We start from the raw sequence: 16,618 nt of genomic DNA, 5'->3' as shown, positions 1-16,618 counted from the left end.
AACATGAGAATATAAGAATAAATTAAAAGTTCAGTGATGTTTACAATTTCCATGAAATGGACTCACAATGAGAATAGCACAAAATCCAACACTATTTTAGACAAGAAAACGCATTAAGATTCAAAGTACAAAGGATTTGAACATATCTTAAAGTTTAGATATCCTTTCTATATATGTAATTCTGTAAGAATAGGATACCCATATATAAGTACATAAAATTTCCCAAAATGTTTCCAACGGCCGGTTAGCTCAGTTGGTTAGAGCGTCGTGCTAATAACGCGAATGTCGTGGGTTCGATCCCCACATTGGCCACTGAATTTTTGATAGTCTATAGTATTAAAGCTTTTCGGCTATGTCCGAGATAACAGAAGTTCGTCAAAAGATACTCTTAACGTCAGGAAATGTAAAAAGAAGTGGTAGGTTTAAACTTTTAGTCTTTTTGCACGATTTCCACGCTTTTTACCTTGTCAACTGGAAAATCCGTCAAATGAAGTTAGACTTGTGAAAAGGACAATTGTTCATGATGATATGTTTGAATAAATACATAAAATTTCCAAAGTAAGTTTCATGGGCCGGTTAGCTCAGTTGGTTAGAGCGTCGTGCTAATAACGCGAATGTCGTGGGTTCGATCCCCACATTGGCCATATATTTTTCTAGTTTTTGTCGCTGATTGAAGAAAGCCCACTAAACTAGTATATTAATTCTCAACATGAGAATATAAGAATAAATTAAAAGTTCAGTGATGTTTACAATTTCCATGAAATGGACTCACAATGAGAATAGCACAAAATCCAACACTATTTTAGACAAGAAAACGCATTAAGGTTCAAAGTACAAAGGATTTGAACATATCTTAAAGTTTAGATATCCTTTCTATATATGTAATTCTGTAAGAATAGGATACCCATATATAAGTACATAAAATTTCCCAAAATGTTTCCAACGGCCGGTTAGCTCAGTTGGTTAGAGCGTCGTGCTAATAACGCGAATGTCGTGGGTTCGATCCCCACATTGGCCACTGAATTTTTGATAGTCTATAGTATTAAAGCTTTTCGGCTATGTCCGAGATAACAGAAGTTCGTCAAAAGATACTCTTAACGTCAGGAAATGTAAAAAGAAGTGGTAGGTTTAAACTTTTAGTCTTTTTGCACGATTTCCACGCTTTTTACCTTGTCAACTGGAAAATCCGTCAAATGAAGTTAGACTTGTGAAAAGGACAATTGTTCATGATGATATGTTTGAATAAATACATAAAATTTCCAAAGTAAGTTTCATGGGCCGGTTAGCTCAGTTGGTTAGAGCGTCGTGCTAATAACGCGAATGTCGTGGGTTCGATCCCCACATTGGCCATATATTTTTCTAGTTTTTGTCGCTGATTGAAGAAAGCCCACTAAACTAGTATATTAATTCTCAACATGAGAATATAAGAATAAATTAAAAGTTCAGTGATGTTTACAATTTCCATGAAATGGACTCACAATGAGAATAGCACAAAATCCAACACTATTTTAGACAAGAAAACGCATTAAGATTCAAAGTACAAAGGATTTGAACATATCTTAAAGTTTAGATATCCTTTCTATATATGTAATTCTGTAAGAATAGGATACCCATATATAAGTACATAAAATTTCCCAAAATGTTTCCAACGGCCGGTTAGCTCAGTTGGTTAGAGCGTCGTGCTAATAACGCGAATGTCGTGGGTTCGATCCCCACATTGGCCACTGAATTTTTGATAGTCTATAGTATTAAAGCTTTTCGGCTATGTCCGAGATAACAGAAGTTCGTCAAAAGATACTCTTAACGTCAGGAAATGTAAAAAGAAGTGGTAGGTTTAAACTTTTAGTCTTTTTGCACGATTTCCACGCTTTTTACCTTGTCAACTGGAAAATCCGTCAAATGAAGTTAGACTTGTGAAAAGGACAATTGTTCATGATGATATGTTTGAATAAATACATAAAATTTCCAAAGTAAGTTTCATGGGCCGGTTAGCTCAGTTGGTTAGAGCGTCGTGCTAATAACGCGAATGTCGTGGGTTCGATCCCCACATTGGCCATATATTTTTCTAGTTTTTGTCGCTGATTGAAGAAAGCCCACTAAACTAGTATATTAATTCTCAACATGAGAATATAAGAATAAATTAAAAGTTCAGTGATGTTTACAATTTCCATGAAATGGACTCACAATGAGAATAGCACAAAATCCAACACTATTTTAGACAAGAAAACGCATTAAGATTCAAAGTACAAAGGATTTGAACATATCTTAAAGTTTAGATATCCTTTCTATATATGTAATTCTGTAAGAATAGGATACCCATATATAAGCACATAAAATTTCCCAAAATGTTTCCAACGGCCGGTTAGCTCAGTTGGTTAGAGCGTCGTGCTAATAACGCGAATGTCGTGGGTTCGATCCCCACATTGGCCACTGAATTTTTGATAGTCTATAGTATTAAAGCTTTTCGGCTATGTCCGAGATAACAGAAGTTCGTCAAAAGATACTCTTAACGTCAGGAAATGTAAAAAGAAGTGGTAGGTTTAAACTTTTAGTCTTTTTGCACGATTTCCACGCTTTTTACCTTGTCAACTGGAAAATTCGTCAAATGAAGTTAGACTTGTGAAAAGGACAATTGTTCATGATGATATGTTTGAATAAATACATAAAATTTCCAAAGTAAGTTTCATGGGCCGGTTAGCTCAGTTGGTTAGAGCGTCGTGCTAATAACGCGAATGTCGTGGGTTCGATCCCCACATTGGCCATATATTTTTCTAGTTTTTGTCGCTGATTGAAGAAAGCCCACTAAACTAGTATATTAATTCTCAACATGAGAATATAAGAATAAATTAAAAGTTCAGTGATGTTTACAATTTCCATGAAATGGACTCACAATGAGAATAGCACAAAATCCAACACTATTTTAGACAAGAAAACGCATTAAGATTCAAAGTACAAAGGATTTGAACATATCTTAAAGTTTAGATATCCTTTCTATATATGTAATTCTGTAAGAATAGGATACCCATATATAAGTACATAAAATTTCCCAAAATGTTTCCAACGGCCGGTTAGCTCAGTTGGTTAGAGCGTCGTGCTAATAACGCGAATGTCGTGGGTTCGATCCCCACATTGGCCACTGAATTTTTGATAGTCTATAGTATTAAAGCTTTTCGGCTATGTCCGAGATAACAGAAGTTCGTCAAAAGATACTCTTAACGTCAGGAAATGTAAAAAGAAGTGGTAGGTTTAAACTTTTAGTCTTTTTGCACGATTTCCACGCTTTTTACCTTGTCAACTGGAAAATCCGTCAAATGAAGTTAGACTTGTGAAAAGGACAATTGTTCATGATGATATGTTTGAATAAATACATAAAATTTCCAAAGTAAGTTTCATGGGCCGGTTAGCTCAGTTGGTTAGAGCGTCGTGCTAATAACGCGAATGTCGTGGGTTCGATCCCCACATTGGCCATATATTTTTCTAGTTTTTGTCGCTGATTGAAGAAAGCCCACTAAACTAGTATATTAATTCTCAACATGAGAATATAAGAATAAATTAAAAGTTCAGTGATGTTTACAATTTCCATGAAATGGACTCACAATGAGAATAGCACAAAATCCAACACTATTTTAGACAAGAAAACGCATTAAGATTCAAAGTACAAAGGATTTGAACATATCTTAAAGTTTAGATATCCTTTCTATATATGTAATTCTGTAAGAATAGGATACCCATATATAAGTACATAAAATTTCCCAAAATGTTTCCAACGGCCGGTTAGCTCAGTTGGTTAGAGCGTCGTGCTAATAACGCGAATGTCGTGGGTTCGATCCCCACATTGGCCACTGAATTTTTGATAGTCTATAGTATTAAAGCTTTTCGGCTATGTCCGAGATAACAGAAGTTCGTCAAAAGATACTCTTAACGTCAGGAAATGTAAAAAGAAGTGGTAGGTTTAAACTTTTAGTCTTTTTGCACGATTTCCACGCTTTTTACCTTGTCAACTGGAAAATCCGTCAAATGAAGTTAGACTTGTGAAAAGGACAATTGTTCATGATGATATGTTTGAATAAATACATAAAATTTCCAAAGTAAGTTTCATGGGCCGGTTAGCTCAGTTGGTTAGAGCGTCGTGCTAATAACGCGAATGTCGTGGGTTCGATCCCCACATTGGCCATATATTTTTCTAGTTTTTGTCGCTGATTGAAGAAAGCCCACTAAACTAGTATATTAATTCTCAACATGAGAATATAAGAATAAATTAAAAGTTCAGTGATGTTTACAATTTCCATGAAATGGACTCACAATGAGAATAGCACAAAATCCAACACTATTTTAGACAAGAAAACGCATTAAGATTCAAAGTACAAAGGATTTGAACATATCTTAAAGTTTAGATATCCTTTCTATATATGTAATTCTGTAAGAATAGGATACCCATATATAAGTACATAAAATTTCCCAAAATGTTTCCAACGGCCGGTTAGCTCAGTTGGTTAGAGCGTCGTGCTAATAACGCGAATGTCGTGGGTTCGATCCCCACATTGGCCACTGAATTTTTGATAGTCTATAGTATTAAAGCTTTTCGGCTATGTCCGAGATAACAGAAGTTCGTCAAAAGATACTCTTAACGTCAGGAAATGTAAAAAGAAGTGGTAGGTTTAAACTTTTAGTCTTTTTGCACGATTTCCACGCTTTTTACCTTGTCAACTGGAAAATCCGTCAAATGAAGTTAGACTTGTGAAAAGGACAATTGTTCATGATGATATGTTTGAATAAATACATAAAATTTCCAAAGTAAGTTTCATGGGCCGGTTAGCTCAGTTGGTTAGAGCGTCGTGCTAATAACGCGAATGTCGTGGGTTCGATCCCCACATTGGCCATATATTTTTCTAGTTTTTGTCGCTGATTGAAGAAAGCCCACTAAACTAGTATATTAATTCTCAACATGAGAATATAAGAATAAATTAAAAGTTCAGTGATGTTTACAATTTCCATGAAATGGACTCACAATGAGAATAGCACAAAATCCAACACTATTTTAGACAAGAAAACGCATTAAGGTTCAAAGTACAAAGGATTTGAACATATCTTAAAGTTTAGATATCCTTTCTATATATGTAATTCTGTAAGAATAGGATACCCATATATAAGTACATAAAATTTCCCAAAATGTTTCCAACGGCCGGTTAGCTCAGTTGGTTAGAGCGTCGTGCTAATAACGCGAATGTCGTGGGTTCGATCCCCACATTGGCCACTGAATTTTTGATAGTCTATAGTATTAAAGCTTTTCGGCTATGTCCGAGATAACAGAAGTTCGTCAAAAGATACTCTTAACGTCAGGAAATGTAAAAAGAAGTGGTAGGTTTAAACTTTTAGTCTTTTTGCACGATTTCCACGCTTTTTACCTTGTCAACTGGAAAATCCGTCAAATGAAGTTAGACTTGTGAAAAGGACAATTGTTCATGATGATATGTTTGAATAAATACATAAAATTTCCAAAGTAAGTTTCATGGGCCGGTTAGCTCAGTTGGTTAGAGCGTCGTGCTAATAACGCGAATGTCGTGGGTTCGATCCCCACATTGGCCATATATTTTTCTAGTTTTTGTCGCTGATTGAAGAAAGCCCACTAAACTAGTATATTAATTCTCAACATGAGAATATAAGAATAAATTAAAAGTTCAGTGATGTTTACAATTTCCATGAAATGGACTCACAATGAGAATAGCACAAAATCCAACACTATTTTAGACAAGAAAACGCATTAAGATTCAAAGTACAAAGGATTTGAACATATCTTAAAGTTTAGATATCCTTTCTATATATGTAATTCTGTAAGAATAGGATACCCATATATAAGTACATAAAATTTCCCAAAATGTTTCCAACGGCCGGTTAGCTCAGTTGGTTAGAGCGTCGTGCTAATAACGCGAATGTCGTGGGTTCGATCCCCACATTGGCCACTGAATTTTTGATAGTCTATAGTATTAAAGCTTTTCGGCTATGTCCGAGATAACAGAAGTTCGTCAAAAGATACTCTTAACGTCAGGAAATGTAAAAAGAAGTGGTAGGTTTAAACTTTTAGTCTTTTTGCACGATTTCCACGCTTTTTACCTTGTCAACTGGAAAATCCGTCAAATGAAGTTAGACTTGTGAAAAGGACAATTGTTCATGATGATATGTTTGAATAAATACATAAAATTTCCAAAGTAAGTTTCATGGGCCGGTTAGCTCAGTTGGTTAGAGCGTCGTGCTAATAACGCGAATGTCGTGGGTTCGATCCCCACATTGGCCATATATTTTTCTAGTTTTTGTCGCTGATTGAAGAAAGCCCACTAAACTAGTATATTAATTCTCAACATGAGAATATAAGAATAAATTAAAAGTTCAGTGATGTTTACAATTTCCATGAAATGGACTCACAATGAGAATAGCACAAAATCCAACACTATTTTAGACAAGAAAACGCATTAAGATTCAAAGTACAAAGGATTTGAACATATCTTAAAGTTTAGATATCCTTTCTATATATGTAATTCTGTAAGAATAGGATACCCATATATAAGTACATAAAATTTCCCAAAATGTTTCCAACGGCCGGTTAGCTCAGTTGGTTAGAGCGTCGTGCTAATAACGCGAATGTCGTGGGTTCGATCCCCACATTGGCCACTGAATTTTTGATAGTCTATAGTATTAAAGCTTTTCGGCTATGTCCGAGATAACAGAAGTTCGTCAAAAGATACTCTTAACGTCAGGAAATGTAAAAAGAAGTGGTAGGTTTAAACTTTTAGTCTTTTTGCACGATTTCCACGCTTTTTACCTTGTCAACTGGAAAATCCGTCAAATGAAGTTAGACTTGTGAAAAGGACAATTGTTCATGATGATATGTTTGAATAAATACATAAAATTTCCAAAGTAAGTTTCATGGGCCGGTTAGCTCAGTTGGTTAGAGCGTCGTGCTAATAACGCGAATGTCGTGGGTTCGATCCCCACATTGGCCATATATTTTTCTAGTTTTTGTCGCTGATTGAAGAAAGCCCACTAAACTAGTATATTAATTCTCAACATGAGAATATAAGAATAAATTAAAAGTTCAGTGATGTTTACAATTTCCATGAAATGGACTCACAATGAGAATAGCACAAAATCCAACACTATTTTAGACAAGAAAACGCATTAAGATTCAAAGTACAAAGGATTTGAACATATCTTAAAGTTTAGATATCCTTTCTATATATGTAATTCTGTAAGAATAGGATACCCATATATAAGTACATAAAATTTCCCAAAATGTTTCCAACGGCCGGTTAGCTCAGTTGGTTAGAGCGTCGTGCTAATAACGCGAATGTCGTGGGTTCGATCCCCACATTGGCCACTGAATTTTTGATAGTCTATAGTATTAAAGCTTTTCGGCTATGTCCGAGATAACAGAAGTTCGTCAAAAGATACTCTTAACGTCAGGAAATGTAAAAAGAAGTGGTAGGTTTAAACTTTTAGTCTTTTTGCACGATTTCCACGCTTTTTACCTTGTCAACTGGAAAATCCGTCAAATGAAGTTAGACTTGTGAAAAGGACAATTGTTCATGATGATATGTTTGAATAAATACATAAAATTTCCAAAGTAAGTTTCATGGGCCGGTTAGCTCAGTTGGTTAGAGCGTCGTGCTAATAACGCGAATGTCGTGGGTTCGATCCCCACATTGGCCATATATTTTTCTAGTTTTTGTCGCTGATTGAAGAAAGCCCACTAAACTAGTATATTAATTCTCAACATGAGAATATAAGAATAAATTAAAAGTTCAGTGATGTTTACAATTTCCATGAAATGGACTCACAATGAGAATAGCACAAAATCCAACACTATTTTAGACAAGAAAACGCATTAAGATTCAAAGTACAAAGGATTTGAACATATCTTAAAGTTTAGATATCCTTTCTATATATGTAATTCTGTAAGAATAGGATACCCATATATAAGTACATAAAATTTCCCAAAATGTTTCCAACGGCCGGTTAGCTCAGTTGGTTAGAGCGTCGTGCTAATAACGCGAATGTCGTGGGTTCGATCCCCACATTGGCCATATATTTTTCTAGTTTTTGTCGCTGATTGAAGAAAGCCCACTAAACTAGTATATTAATTCTCAACATGAGAATATAAGAATAAATTAAAAGTTCAGTGATGTTTACAATTTCCATGAAATGGACTCACAATGAGAATAGCACAAAATCCAACACTATTTTAGACAAGAAAACGCATTAAGATTCAAAGTACAAAGGATTTGAACATATCTTAAAGTTTAGATATCCTTTCTATATATTTAATTCTGTAAGAATAGGATACCCATATATAAGTTTATCGGACCATTGATGAATTATCACGTTGTGATTGGATAAACGCCGTCACGTGGTGACCCCCTATGAGACCGTATGGGGTTAGTAAGTTTCATATGGGGTTCGTGACGCGTTAATGGCGACGTCATCTATAAATGTTGTTGTGTTTCATTGTTTATTTTTCAACAAAACGCCGCAGAAAAAGTCCAGCGTCCGATAAATTCGTTATACGGTTAACTACTGACCCCCTACGGATCCATAGAGGGTGAATAAAATTCATAGGGGACTCGGCCTCCGGCCTCACCCCCTATGGATTTTACTAACCCTCTATGGATCCGTATGGGGTCAGTAGCAAACCATATAACTTATAACATAAAATTTCCCAAAATGTTTCCAACGGCCGGTTAGCTCAGTTGGTTAGAGCGTCGTGCTAATAACGCGAATGTCGTGGGTTCGATCCCCACATTGGCCACTGAATTTTTGATAGTCTATAGTATTAAAGCTTTTCGGCTATGTCCGAGATAACAGAAGTTCGTCAAAAGATACTCTTAACGTCAGGAAATGTAAAAAGAAGTGGTAGGTTTAAACTTTTAGTCTTTTTGCACGATTTCCACGCTTTTTACCTTGTCAACTGGAAAATCCGTCAAATGAAGTTAGACTTGTGAAAAGGACAATTGTTCATGATGATATGTTTGAATAAATACATAAAATTTCCAAAGTAAGTTTCATGGGCCGGTTAGCTCAGTTGGTTAGAGCGTCGTGCTAATAACGCGAATGTCGTGGGTTCGATCCCCACATTGGCCATATATTTTTCTAGTTTTTGTCGCTGATTGAAGAAAGCCCACTAAACTAGTATATTAATTCTCAACATGAGAATATAAGAATAAATTAAAAGTTCAGTGATGTTTACAATTTCCATGAAATGGACTCACAATGAGAATAGCACAAAATCCAACACTATTTTAGACAAGAAAACGCATTAAGATTCAAAGTACAAAGGATTTGAACATATCTTAAAGTTTAGATATCCTTTCTATATATGTAATTCTGTAAGAATAGGATACCCATATATAAGTACATAAAATTTCCCAAAATGTTTCCAACGGCCGGTTAGCTCAGTTGGTTAGAGCGTCGTGCTAATAACGCGAATGTCGTGGGTTCGATCCCCACATTGGCCACTGAATTTTTGATAGTCTATAGTATTAAAGCTTTTCGGCTATGTCCGAGATAACAGAAGTTCGTCAAAAGATACTCTTAACGTCAGGAAATGTAAAAAGAAGTGGTAGGTTTAAACTTTTAGTCTTTTTGCACGATTTCCACGCTTTTTACCTTGTCAACTGGAAAATCCGTCAAATGAAGTTAGACTTGTGAAAAGGACAATTGTTCATGATGATATGTTTGAATAAATACATAAAATTTCCAAAGTAAGTTTCATGGGCCGGTTAGCTCAGTTGGTTAGAGCGTCGTGCTAATAACGCGAATGTCGTGGGTTCGATCCCCACATTGGCCATATATTTTTCTAGTTTTTGTCGCTGATTGAAGAAAGCCCACTAAACTAGTATATTAATTCTCAACATGAGAATATAAGAATAAATTAAAAGTTCAGTGATGTTTACAATTTCCATGAAATGGACTCACAATGAGAATAGCACAAAATCCAACACTATTTTAGACAAGAAAACGCAAATAAGATTCAAAGTACAAAGGATTTGAACATATCTTAAAGTTTAGATATCCTTTCTATATATGTAATTCTGTAAGAATAGGATACCCATATATAAGTACATAAAATTTCCCAAAATGTTTCCAACGGCCGGTTAGCTCAGTTGGTTAGAGCGTCGTGCTAATAACGCGAATGTCGTGGGTTCGATCCCCACATTGGCCACTGAATTTTTGATAGTCTATAGTATTAAAGCTTTTCGGCTATGTCCGAGATAACAGAAGTTCGTCAAAAGATACTCTTAACGTCAGGAAATGTAAAAAGAAGTGGTAGGTTTAAACTTTTAGTCTTTTTGCACGATTTCCACGCTTTTTACCTTGTCAACTGGAAAATCCGTCAAATGAAGTTAGACTTGTGAAAAGGACAATTGTTCATGATGATATGTTTGAATAAATACATAAAATTTCCAAAGTAAGTTTCATGGGCCGGTTAGCTCAGTTGGTTAGAGCGTCGTGCTAATAACGCGAATGTCGTGGGTTCGATCCCCACATTGGCCATATATTTTTCTAGTTTTTGTCGCTGATTGAAGAAAGCCCACTAAACTAGTATATTAATTCTCAACATGAGAATATAAGAATAAATTAAAAGTTCAGTGATGTTTACAATTTCCATGAAATGGACTCACAATGAGAATAGCACAAAATCCAACACTATTTTAGACAAGAAAACGCAAATAAGATTCAAAGTACAAAGGATTTGAACATATCTTAAAGTTTAGATATCCTTTCTATATATGTAATTCTGTAAGAATAGGATACCCATATATAAGTACATAAAATTTCCCAAAATGTTTCCAACGGCCGGTTAGCTCAGTTGGTTAGAGCGTCGTGCTAATAACGCGAATGTCGTGGGTTCGATCCCCACATTGGCCACTGAATTTTTGATAGTCTATAGTATTAAAGCTTTTCGGCTATGTCCGAGATAACAGAAGTTCGTCAAAAGATACTCTTAACGTCAGGAAATGTAAAAAGAAGTGGTAGGTTTAAACTTTTAGTCTTTTTGCACGATTTCCACGCTTTTTACCTTGTCAACTGGAAAATCCGTCAAATGAAGTTAGACTTGTGAAAAGGACAATTGTTCATGATGATATGTTTGAATAAATACATAAAATTTCCAAAGTAAGTTTCATGGGCCGGTTAGCTCAGTTGGTTAGAGCGTCGTGCTAATAACGCGAATGTCGTGGGTTCGATCCCCACATTGGCCATATATTTTTCTAGTTTTTGTCGCTGATTGAAGAAAGCCCACTAAACTAGTATATTAATTCTCAACATGAGAATATAAGAATAAATTAAAAGTTCAGTGATGTTTACAATTTCCATGAAATGGACTCACAATGAGAATAGCACAAAATCCAACACTATTTTAGACAAGAAAACGCATTAAGATTCAAAGTACAAAGGATTTGAACATATCTTAAAGTTTAGATATCCTTTCTATATATGTAATTCTGTAAGAATAGGATACCCATATATAAGTACATAAAATTTCCCAAAATGTTTCCAACGGCCGGTTAGCTCAGTTGGTTAGAGCGTCGTGCTAATAACGCGAATGTCGTGGGTTCGATCCCCACATTGGCCACTGAATTTTTGATAGTCTATAGTATTAAAGCTTTTCGGCTATGTCCGAGATAACAGAAGTTCGTCAAAAGATACTCTTAACGTCAGGAAATGTAAAAAGAAGTGGTAGGTTTAAACTTTTAGTCTTTTTGCACGATTTCCACGCTTTTTACCTTGTCAACTGGAAAATCCGTCAAATGAAGTTAGACTTGTGAAAAGGACAATTGTTCATGATGATATGTTTGAATAAATACATAAAATTTCCAAAGTAAGTTTCATGGGCCGGTTAGCTCAGTTGGTTAGAGCGTCGTGCTAATAACGCGAATGTCGTGGGTTCGATCCCCACATTGGCCATATATTTTTCTAGTTTTTGTCGCTGATTGAAGAAAGCCCACTAAACTAGTATATTAATTCTCAACATGAGAATATAAGAATAAATTAAAAGTTCAGTGATGTTTACAATTTCCATGAAATGGACTCACAATGAGAATAGCACAAAATTCAACACTATTTTAGACAAGAAAACGCATTAAGATTCAAAGTACAAAGGATTTGAACATATCTTAAAGTTTAGATATCCTTTCTATATATGTAATTCTGTAAGAATAGGATACCCATATATAAGTACATAAAATTTCCCAAAATGTTTCCAACGGCCGGTTAGCTCAGTTGGTTAGAGCGTCGTGCTAATAACGCGAATGTCGTGGGTTCGATCCCCACATTGGCCACTGAATTTTTGATAGTCTATAGTATTAAAGCTTTTCGGCTATGTCCGAGATAACAGAAGTTCGTCAAAAGATACTCTTAACGTCAGGAAATGTAAAAAGAAGTGGTAGGTTTAAACTTTTAGTCTTTTTGCACGATTTCCACGCTTTTTACCTTGTCAACTGGAAAATCCGTCAAATGAAGTTAGACTTGTGAAAAGGACAATTGTTCATGATGATATGTTTGAATAAATACATAAAATTTCCAAAGTAAGTTTCATGGGCCGGTTAGCTCAGTTGGTTAGAGCGTCGTGCTAATAACGCGAATGTCGTGGGTTCGATCCCCACATTGGCCATATATTTTTCTAGTTTTTGTCGCTGATTGAAGAAAGCCCACTAAACTAGTATATTAATTCTCAACATGAGAATATAAGAATAAATTAAAAGTTCAGTGATGTTTACAATTTCCATGAAATGGACTCACAATGAGAATAGCACAAAATCCAACACTATTTTAGACAAGAAAACGCATTAAGATTCAAAGTACAAAGGATTTGAACATATCTTAAAGTTTAGATATCCTTTCTATATATGTAATTCTGTAAGAATAGGATACCCATATATAAGTACATAAAATTTCCCAAAATGTTTCCAACGGCCGGTTAGCTCAGTTGGTTAGAGCGTCGTGCTAATAACGCGAATGTCGTGGGTTCGATCCCCACATTGGCCACTGAATTTTTGATAGTCTATAGTATTAAAGCTTTTCGGCTATGTCCGAGATAACAGAAGTTCGTCAAAAGATACTCTTAACGTCAGGAAATGTAAAAAGAAGTGGTAGGTTTAAACTTTTAGTCTTTTTGCACGATTTCCACGCTTTTTACCTTGTCAACTGGAAAATCCGTCAAATGAAGTTAGACTTGTGAAAAGGACAATTGTTCATGATGATATGTTTGAATAAATACATAAAATTTCCAAAGTAAGTTTCATGGGCCGGTTAGCTCAGTTGGTTAGAGCGTCGTGCTAATAACGCGAATGTCGTGGGTTCGATCCCCACATTGGCCATATATTTTTCTAGTTTTTGTCGCTGATTGAAGAAAGCCCACTAAACTAGTATATTAATTCTCAACATGAGAATATAAGAATAAATTAAAAGTTCAGTGATGTTTACAATTTCCATGAAATGGACTCACAATGAGAATAGCACAAAATCCAACACTATTTTAGACAAGAAAACGCATTAAGATTCAAAGTACAAAGGATTTGAACATATCTTAAAGTTTAGATATCCTTTCTATATATGTAATTCTGTAAGAATAGGATACCCATATATAAGTACATAAAATTTCCCAAAATGTTTCCAACGGCCGGTTAGCTCAGTTGGTTAGAGCGTCGTGCTAATAACGCGAATGTCGTGGGTTCGATCCCCACATTGGCCACTGAATTTTTGATAGTCTATAGTATTAAAGCTTTTCGGCTATGTCCGAGATAACAGAAGTTCGTCAAAAGATACTCTTAACGTCAGGAAATGTAAAAAGAAGTGGTAGGTTTAAACTTTTAGTCTTTTTGCACGATTTCCACGCTTTTTACCTTGTCAACTGGAAAATCCGTCAAATGAAGTTAGACTTGTGAAAAGGACAATTGTTCATGATGATATGTTTGAATAAATACATAAAATTTCCAAAGTAAGTTTCATGGGCCGGTTAGCTCAGTTGGTTAGAGCGTCGTGCTAATAACGCGAATGTCGTGGGTTCGATCCCCACATTGGCCATATATTTTTCTAGTTTTTGTCGCTGATTGAAGAAAGCCCACTAAACTAGTATATTAATTCTCAACATGAGAATATAAGAATAAATTAAAAGTTCAGTGATGTTTACAATTTCCATGAAATGGACTCACAATGAGAATAGCACAAAATCCAACACTATTTTAGACAAGAAAACGCATTAAGATTCAAAGTACAAAGGATTTGAACATATCTTAAAGTTTAGATATCCTTTCTATATATGTAATTCTGTAAGAATAGGATACCCATATATAAGTACATAAAATTTCCCAAAATGTTTCCAACGGCCGGTTAGCTCAGTTGGTTAGAGCGTCGTGCTAATAACGCGAATGTCGTGGGTTCGATCCCCACATTGGCCACTGAATTTTTGATAGTCTATAGTATTAAAGCTTTTCGGCTATGTCCGAGATAACAGAAGTTCGTCAAAAGATACTCTTAACGTCAGGAAATGTAAAAAGAAGTGGTAGGTTTAAACTTTTAGTCTTTTTGCACGATTTCCACGCTTTTTACCTTGTCAACTGGAAAATCCGTCAAATGAAGTTAGACTTGTGAAAAGGACAATTGTTCATGATGATATGTTTGAATAAATACATAAAATTTCCAAAGTAAGTTTCATGGGCCGGTTAGCTCAGTTGGTTAGAGCGTCGTGCTAATAACGCGAATGTCGTGGGTTCGATCCCCACATTGGCCATATATTTTTCTAGTTTTTTGTCGCTGATTGAAGAAAGCCCACTAAACTAGTATATTAATTCTCAACATGAGAATATAAGAATAAATTAAAAGTTCAGTGATGTTTACAATTTCCATGAAATGGACTCACAATGAGAATAGCACAAAATCCAACACTATTTTAGACAAGAAAACGCATTAAGATTCAAAGTACAAAGGATTTGAACATATCTTAAAGTTTAGATATCCTTTCTATATATGTAATTCTGTAAGAATAGGATACCCATATATAAGTACATAAAATTTCCCAAAATGTTTCCAACGGCCGGTTAGCTCAGTTGGTTAGAGCGTCGTGCTAATAACGCGAATGTCGTGGGTTCGATCCCCACATTGGCCACTGAATTTTTGATAGTCTATAGTATTAAAGCTTTTCGGCTATGTCCGAGATAACAGAAGTTCGTCAAAAGATACTCTTAACGTCAGGAAATGTAAAAAGAAGTGGTAGGTTTAAACTTTTAGTCTTTTTGCACGATTTCCACGCTTTTTACCTTGTCAACTGGAAAATCCGTCAAATGAAGTTAGACTTGTGAAAAGGACAATTGTTCATGATGATATGTTTGAATAAATACATAAAATTTCCAAAGTAAGTTTCATGGGCCGGTTAGCTCAGTTGGTTAGAGCGTCGTGCTAATAACGCGAATGTCGTGGGTTCGATCCCCACATTGGCCATATATTTTTCTAGTTTTTGTCGCTGATTGAAGAAAGCCCACTAAACTAGTATATTAATTCTCAACATGAGAATATAAGAATAAATTAAAAGTTCAGTGATGTTTACAATTTCCATGAAATGGACTCACAATGAGAATAGCACAAAATCCAACACTATTTTAGACAAGAAAACGCATTAAGATTCAAAGTACAAAGGATTTGAACATATCTTAAAGTTTAGATATCCTTTCTATATATGTAATTCTGTAAGAATAGGATACCCATATATAAGTACATAAAATTTCCCAAAATGTTTCCAACGGCCGGTTAGCTCAGTTGGTTAGAGCGTCGTGCTAATAACGCGAATGTCGTGGGTTCGATCCCCACATTGGCCACTGAATTTTTGATAGTCTATAGTATTAAAGCTTTTCGGCTATGTCCGAGATAACAGAAGTTCGTCAAAAGATACTCTTAACGTCAGGAAATGTAAAAAGAAGTGGTAGGTTTAAACTTTTAGTCTTTTTGCACGATTTCCACGCTTTTTACCTTGTCAACTGGAAAATCCGTCAAATGAAGTTAGACTTGTGAAAAGGACAATTGTTCATGATGATATGTTTGAATAAATACATAAAATTTCCAAAGTAAGTTTCATGGGCCGGTTAGCTCAGTTGGTTAGAGCGTCGTGCTAATAACGCGAATGTCGTGGGTTCGATCCCCACATTGGCCATATATTTTTCTAGTTTTTGTCGCTGATTGAAGAAAGCCCACTAAACTAGTATATTAATTCTCAACATGAGAATATAAGAATAAATTAAAAGTTCAGTGATGTTTACAATTTCCATGAAATGGACTCACAATGAGAATAGCACAAAATCCAACACTATTTTAGACAAGAAAACGCATTAAGATTCAAAGTACAAAGGATTTGAACATATCTTAAAGTTTAGATATCCTTTCTATATATGTAATTCTGTAAGAATAGGATACCCATATATAAGTACATAAAATTTCCCAAAATGTTTCCAACGGCCGGTTAGCTCAGTTGGTTAGAGCGTCGTGCTAATAACGCGAATGTCGTGGGTTCGATCCCCACATTGGCCACTGAATTTTTGATAGTCTATAGTATTAAAGCTTTTCGGCTATGTCCGAG

At 35.2% G+C, this 16,618-nt stretch overlaps 46 non-coding genes across 46 annotated transcripts; all 46 read left to right on the top strand.

Moving 5' to 3' along the window:
* The first annotated feature begins 238 nt into the window (after window positions 1–238).
* On the top strand, window positions 239–312 carry Trnai-aau (transfer RNA isoleucine (anticodon AAU)). Its single transcript has one exon. It is a non-coding gene; the product is annotated as a tRNA-Ile (tRNA).
* Window positions 313–570: 258 nt separating this feature from the next.
* On the top strand, window positions 571–644 carry Trnai-aau (transfer RNA isoleucine (anticodon AAU)). The gene has a single exon. It is a non-coding gene; the product is annotated as a tRNA-Ile (tRNA).
* Window positions 645–944: 300 nt separating this feature from the next.
* On the top strand, window positions 945–1,018 carry Trnai-aau (transfer RNA isoleucine (anticodon AAU)). Its single transcript has one exon. It is a non-coding gene; the product is annotated as a tRNA-Ile (tRNA).
* Window positions 1,019–1,276: 258 nt separating this feature from the next.
* Trnai-aau (transfer RNA isoleucine (anticodon AAU)) lies at window positions 1,277–1,350 on the top strand. The gene has a single exon. It is a non-coding gene; the product is annotated as a tRNA-Ile (tRNA).
* A 300-nt stretch (window positions 1,351–1,650) lies between these two features.
* On the top strand, window positions 1,651–1,724 carry Trnai-aau (transfer RNA isoleucine (anticodon AAU)). Its single transcript has one exon. It is a non-coding gene; the product is annotated as a tRNA-Ile (tRNA).
* Window positions 1,725–1,982: 258 nt separating this feature from the next.
* Window positions 1,983–2,056, top strand: Trnai-aau (transfer RNA isoleucine (anticodon AAU)). The gene has a single exon. It is a non-coding gene; the product is annotated as a tRNA-Ile (tRNA).
* A 300-nt stretch (window positions 2,057–2,356) lies between these two features.
* On the top strand, window positions 2,357–2,430 carry Trnai-aau (transfer RNA isoleucine (anticodon AAU)). Its single transcript has one exon. It is a non-coding gene; the product is annotated as a tRNA-Ile (tRNA).
* A 258-nt stretch (window positions 2,431–2,688) lies between these two features.
* Trnai-aau (transfer RNA isoleucine (anticodon AAU)) lies at window positions 2,689–2,762 on the top strand. The gene has a single exon. It is a non-coding gene; the product is annotated as a tRNA-Ile (tRNA).
* Window positions 2,763–3,062: 300 nt separating this feature from the next.
* Trnai-aau (transfer RNA isoleucine (anticodon AAU)) lies at window positions 3,063–3,136 on the top strand. The gene has a single exon. It is a non-coding gene; the product is annotated as a tRNA-Ile (tRNA).
* A 258-nt stretch (window positions 3,137–3,394) lies between these two features.
* On the top strand, window positions 3,395–3,468 carry Trnai-aau (transfer RNA isoleucine (anticodon AAU)). The gene has a single exon. It is a non-coding gene; the product is annotated as a tRNA-Ile (tRNA).
* A 300-nt stretch (window positions 3,469–3,768) lies between these two features.
* Window positions 3,769–3,842, top strand: Trnai-aau (transfer RNA isoleucine (anticodon AAU)). The gene has a single exon. It is a non-coding gene; the product is annotated as a tRNA-Ile (tRNA).
* A 258-nt stretch (window positions 3,843–4,100) lies between these two features.
* Trnai-aau (transfer RNA isoleucine (anticodon AAU)) lies at window positions 4,101–4,174 on the top strand. The gene has a single exon. It is a non-coding gene; the product is annotated as a tRNA-Ile (tRNA).
* Window positions 4,175–4,474: 300 nt separating this feature from the next.
* Trnai-aau (transfer RNA isoleucine (anticodon AAU)) lies at window positions 4,475–4,548 on the top strand. The gene has a single exon. It is a non-coding gene; the product is annotated as a tRNA-Ile (tRNA).
* A 258-nt stretch (window positions 4,549–4,806) lies between these two features.
* Window positions 4,807–4,880, top strand: Trnai-aau (transfer RNA isoleucine (anticodon AAU)). Its single transcript has one exon. It is a non-coding gene; the product is annotated as a tRNA-Ile (tRNA).
* Window positions 4,881–5,180: 300 nt separating this feature from the next.
* Window positions 5,181–5,254, top strand: Trnai-aau (transfer RNA isoleucine (anticodon AAU)). The gene has a single exon. It is a non-coding gene; the product is annotated as a tRNA-Ile (tRNA).
* A 258-nt stretch (window positions 5,255–5,512) lies between these two features.
* Window positions 5,513–5,586, top strand: Trnai-aau (transfer RNA isoleucine (anticodon AAU)). The gene has a single exon. It is a non-coding gene; the product is annotated as a tRNA-Ile (tRNA).
* A 300-nt stretch (window positions 5,587–5,886) lies between these two features.
* Window positions 5,887–5,960, top strand: Trnai-aau (transfer RNA isoleucine (anticodon AAU)). The gene has a single exon. It is a non-coding gene; the product is annotated as a tRNA-Ile (tRNA).
* Window positions 5,961–6,218: 258 nt separating this feature from the next.
* Trnai-aau (transfer RNA isoleucine (anticodon AAU)) lies at window positions 6,219–6,292 on the top strand. The gene has a single exon. It is a non-coding gene; the product is annotated as a tRNA-Ile (tRNA).
* Window positions 6,293–6,592: 300 nt separating this feature from the next.
* On the top strand, window positions 6,593–6,666 carry Trnai-aau (transfer RNA isoleucine (anticodon AAU)). Its single transcript has one exon. It is a non-coding gene; the product is annotated as a tRNA-Ile (tRNA).
* Window positions 6,667–6,924: 258 nt separating this feature from the next.
* Window positions 6,925–6,998, top strand: Trnai-aau (transfer RNA isoleucine (anticodon AAU)). Its single transcript has one exon. It is a non-coding gene; the product is annotated as a tRNA-Ile (tRNA).
* Window positions 6,999–7,298: 300 nt separating this feature from the next.
* Trnai-aau (transfer RNA isoleucine (anticodon AAU)) lies at window positions 7,299–7,372 on the top strand. Its single transcript has one exon. It is a non-coding gene; the product is annotated as a tRNA-Ile (tRNA).
* Window positions 7,373–7,630: 258 nt separating this feature from the next.
* Trnai-aau (transfer RNA isoleucine (anticodon AAU)) lies at window positions 7,631–7,704 on the top strand. Its single transcript has one exon. It is a non-coding gene; the product is annotated as a tRNA-Ile (tRNA).
* Window positions 7,705–8,004: 300 nt separating this feature from the next.
* Trnai-aau (transfer RNA isoleucine (anticodon AAU)) lies at window positions 8,005–8,078 on the top strand. Its single transcript has one exon. It is a non-coding gene; the product is annotated as a tRNA-Ile (tRNA).
* Window positions 8,079–8,726: 648 nt separating this feature from the next.
* Window positions 8,727–8,800, top strand: Trnai-aau (transfer RNA isoleucine (anticodon AAU)). The gene has a single exon. It is a non-coding gene; the product is annotated as a tRNA-Ile (tRNA).
* A 258-nt stretch (window positions 8,801–9,058) lies between these two features.
* Trnai-aau (transfer RNA isoleucine (anticodon AAU)) lies at window positions 9,059–9,132 on the top strand. Its single transcript has one exon. It is a non-coding gene; the product is annotated as a tRNA-Ile (tRNA).
* Window positions 9,133–9,432: 300 nt separating this feature from the next.
* Trnai-aau (transfer RNA isoleucine (anticodon AAU)) lies at window positions 9,433–9,506 on the top strand. Its single transcript has one exon. It is a non-coding gene; the product is annotated as a tRNA-Ile (tRNA).
* Window positions 9,507–9,764: 258 nt separating this feature from the next.
* On the top strand, window positions 9,765–9,838 carry Trnai-aau (transfer RNA isoleucine (anticodon AAU)). The gene has a single exon. It is a non-coding gene; the product is annotated as a tRNA-Ile (tRNA).
* A 301-nt stretch (window positions 9,839–10,139) lies between these two features.
* Trnai-aau (transfer RNA isoleucine (anticodon AAU)) lies at window positions 10,140–10,213 on the top strand. Its single transcript has one exon. It is a non-coding gene; the product is annotated as a tRNA-Ile (tRNA).
* Window positions 10,214–10,471: 258 nt separating this feature from the next.
* On the top strand, window positions 10,472–10,545 carry Trnai-aau (transfer RNA isoleucine (anticodon AAU)). The gene has a single exon. It is a non-coding gene; the product is annotated as a tRNA-Ile (tRNA).
* Window positions 10,546–10,846: 301 nt separating this feature from the next.
* On the top strand, window positions 10,847–10,920 carry Trnai-aau (transfer RNA isoleucine (anticodon AAU)). The gene has a single exon. It is a non-coding gene; the product is annotated as a tRNA-Ile (tRNA).
* Window positions 10,921–11,178: 258 nt separating this feature from the next.
* Window positions 11,179–11,252, top strand: Trnai-aau (transfer RNA isoleucine (anticodon AAU)). The gene has a single exon. It is a non-coding gene; the product is annotated as a tRNA-Ile (tRNA).
* A 300-nt stretch (window positions 11,253–11,552) lies between these two features.
* Trnai-aau (transfer RNA isoleucine (anticodon AAU)) lies at window positions 11,553–11,626 on the top strand. The gene has a single exon. It is a non-coding gene; the product is annotated as a tRNA-Ile (tRNA).
* Window positions 11,627–11,884: 258 nt separating this feature from the next.
* Window positions 11,885–11,958, top strand: Trnai-aau (transfer RNA isoleucine (anticodon AAU)). The gene has a single exon. It is a non-coding gene; the product is annotated as a tRNA-Ile (tRNA).
* A 300-nt stretch (window positions 11,959–12,258) lies between these two features.
* On the top strand, window positions 12,259–12,332 carry Trnai-aau (transfer RNA isoleucine (anticodon AAU)). Its single transcript has one exon. It is a non-coding gene; the product is annotated as a tRNA-Ile (tRNA).
* Window positions 12,333–12,590: 258 nt separating this feature from the next.
* Window positions 12,591–12,664, top strand: Trnai-aau (transfer RNA isoleucine (anticodon AAU)). The gene has a single exon. It is a non-coding gene; the product is annotated as a tRNA-Ile (tRNA).
* Window positions 12,665–12,964: 300 nt separating this feature from the next.
* Trnai-aau (transfer RNA isoleucine (anticodon AAU)) lies at window positions 12,965–13,038 on the top strand. The gene has a single exon. It is a non-coding gene; the product is annotated as a tRNA-Ile (tRNA).
* Window positions 13,039–13,296: 258 nt separating this feature from the next.
* Trnai-aau (transfer RNA isoleucine (anticodon AAU)) lies at window positions 13,297–13,370 on the top strand. The gene has a single exon. It is a non-coding gene; the product is annotated as a tRNA-Ile (tRNA).
* A 300-nt stretch (window positions 13,371–13,670) lies between these two features.
* Trnai-aau (transfer RNA isoleucine (anticodon AAU)) lies at window positions 13,671–13,744 on the top strand. The gene has a single exon. It is a non-coding gene; the product is annotated as a tRNA-Ile (tRNA).
* Window positions 13,745–14,002: 258 nt separating this feature from the next.
* Window positions 14,003–14,076, top strand: Trnai-aau (transfer RNA isoleucine (anticodon AAU)). The gene has a single exon. It is a non-coding gene; the product is annotated as a tRNA-Ile (tRNA).
* A 300-nt stretch (window positions 14,077–14,376) lies between these two features.
* Trnai-aau (transfer RNA isoleucine (anticodon AAU)) lies at window positions 14,377–14,450 on the top strand. Its single transcript has one exon. It is a non-coding gene; the product is annotated as a tRNA-Ile (tRNA).
* Window positions 14,451–14,708: 258 nt separating this feature from the next.
* Window positions 14,709–14,782, top strand: Trnai-aau (transfer RNA isoleucine (anticodon AAU)). Its single transcript has one exon. It is a non-coding gene; the product is annotated as a tRNA-Ile (tRNA).
* Window positions 14,783–15,083: 301 nt separating this feature from the next.
* Trnai-aau (transfer RNA isoleucine (anticodon AAU)) lies at window positions 15,084–15,157 on the top strand. Its single transcript has one exon. It is a non-coding gene; the product is annotated as a tRNA-Ile (tRNA).
* Window positions 15,158–15,415: 258 nt separating this feature from the next.
* On the top strand, window positions 15,416–15,489 carry Trnai-aau (transfer RNA isoleucine (anticodon AAU)). The gene has a single exon. It is a non-coding gene; the product is annotated as a tRNA-Ile (tRNA).
* A 300-nt stretch (window positions 15,490–15,789) lies between these two features.
* On the top strand, window positions 15,790–15,863 carry Trnai-aau (transfer RNA isoleucine (anticodon AAU)). The gene has a single exon. It is a non-coding gene; the product is annotated as a tRNA-Ile (tRNA).
* A 258-nt stretch (window positions 15,864–16,121) lies between these two features.
* Trnai-aau (transfer RNA isoleucine (anticodon AAU)) lies at window positions 16,122–16,195 on the top strand. Its single transcript has one exon. It is a non-coding gene; the product is annotated as a tRNA-Ile (tRNA).
* A 300-nt stretch (window positions 16,196–16,495) lies between these two features.
* Window positions 16,496–16,569, top strand: Trnai-aau (transfer RNA isoleucine (anticodon AAU)). Its single transcript has one exon. It is a non-coding gene; the product is annotated as a tRNA-Ile (tRNA).
* Window positions 16,570–16,618: the final 49 nt, after the last annotated feature.

Source organism: Mytilus trossulus, chromosome 6 (assembly GCF_036588685.1).
Source record: "Mytilus trossulus isolate FHL-02 chromosome 6, PNRI_Mtr1.1.1.hap1, whole genome shotgun sequence".
In the NCBI taxonomy this organism is placed as follows: domain Eukaryota; kingdom Metazoa; phylum Mollusca; class Bivalvia; order Mytilida; family Mytilidae; genus Mytilus; species Mytilus trossulus.
The sequence above is the reverse complement of the archived record's forward strand: the minus strand, read 5'-3'. Positions and strand labels throughout refer to the sequence as shown.